The 1,101-nt window shown below is 41.3% G+C and overlaps 1 non-coding gene across 1 annotated transcript; it reads right to left on the minus strand.

Moving 5' to 3' along the window:
- Nucleotides 1–5: 5 nt before the first annotated feature.
- Nucleotides 6–76, minus strand: LOC116465869 (small nucleolar RNA SNORD56). Its single transcript, XR_004247279.1, has one exon. It is a non-coding gene; the product is annotated as a small nucleolar RNA SNORD56 (small nucleolar RNA).
- Nucleotides 77–1,101: the final 1,025 nt, after the last annotated feature.

Consider the following 1,101-nt stretch of genomic DNA (forward strand, 5'->3'; position numbering starts at 1 on the left):
CAGCTTCACTCAGACCCACGGTATCAACACTCAATGGGTGAACTGCTTTCGACGAAAAATATTGCCATCATTGTACTAGAATTTATTCTTCATAATAATAGGAGCAAACCGACCTTAAATGTCACGTAGGTCAAGCTGTACACAAATACCTATCACGGATCTGTAGATGGGTATTGTCAAGTTCATTTTTGTATGCTTTCTACTTCTGTTCCAACTTTGACATTCATTTGCGGTTTCCAAAAGGGAGGCAAAGACAATTTTACACTTTATGGTTTTTAACTTACAAGATGTCTGTAAAGACCTCACATTAGAATCACCTGGGACCTTTAAAAATGCCAATGATTGGCCAGGCGTGGTGGCTCACGCCTGTAATCCCAGCCCTTTGGGAGGCCGAGGCAGGTGGATCACGAGGTCAGGAGATCAAGACCATCCTGGCTAACACGGTGAAACCACGTCTCTACTAAAAATACAAAAAAATTAGTTGAGCGTGGTGGCGGGCACCTGTAGTCCCAGCTACTCAGGAGGCTGAGGCAGGAGAATGGCATGAACCCAGGAGGCGGAGCTTGCAGTGAGCCAAGATCGTGCCAGTGCGCTTCAGCCTGGGTGGCAGTGGGAGACTCTACATCAAAAAAAAAAAAAAAAAAAATTGCCAATGATTGAAGCCTAATACTGAAGTTTCTGATTTATTAATAATTAGTCTGTTGCTGGGTGTTAATTGAGCTCCCCAAGTGATTACGCATGTAGGACTTCAAACCACTAATTTAGAACCTTGTGACTCAAAATTTGGGCAAAAATGAGCAGCATCAGTATCACCTGGGAGCAGCTTCAGGCCTCACTTTAGATTTACTCTAAATCTAAATATTTTATTTTTATTGAAACAATTAAGAACAGATTACAAGCTTCAACTACATCTAAATTCTCTGGATTTACTTTAAAAGAATCTACATTTTGACACAATACCAAAGTGAACTAAATTCGCTTTGTTTTTTTTTTTTTTTTTTGAGACAGAGTCTTGCTCTGTTGCCCAGGCTGGAGTGTAGTGGTGCAATCTTGGCTCAGTGCAACTTCCACCTCTCCAGTTTAAGCAATTATCCTGCCTCA

Source organism: Hylobates moloch, unplaced genomic scaffold, assembly GCF_009828535.3.
Source record: "Hylobates moloch isolate HMO894 unplaced genomic scaffold, HMol_V3 SCAFFOLD_12796, whole genome shotgun sequence".
Taxonomy (NCBI): Eukaryota; Metazoa; Chordata; class Mammalia; order Primates; family Hylobatidae; genus Hylobates; species Hylobates moloch.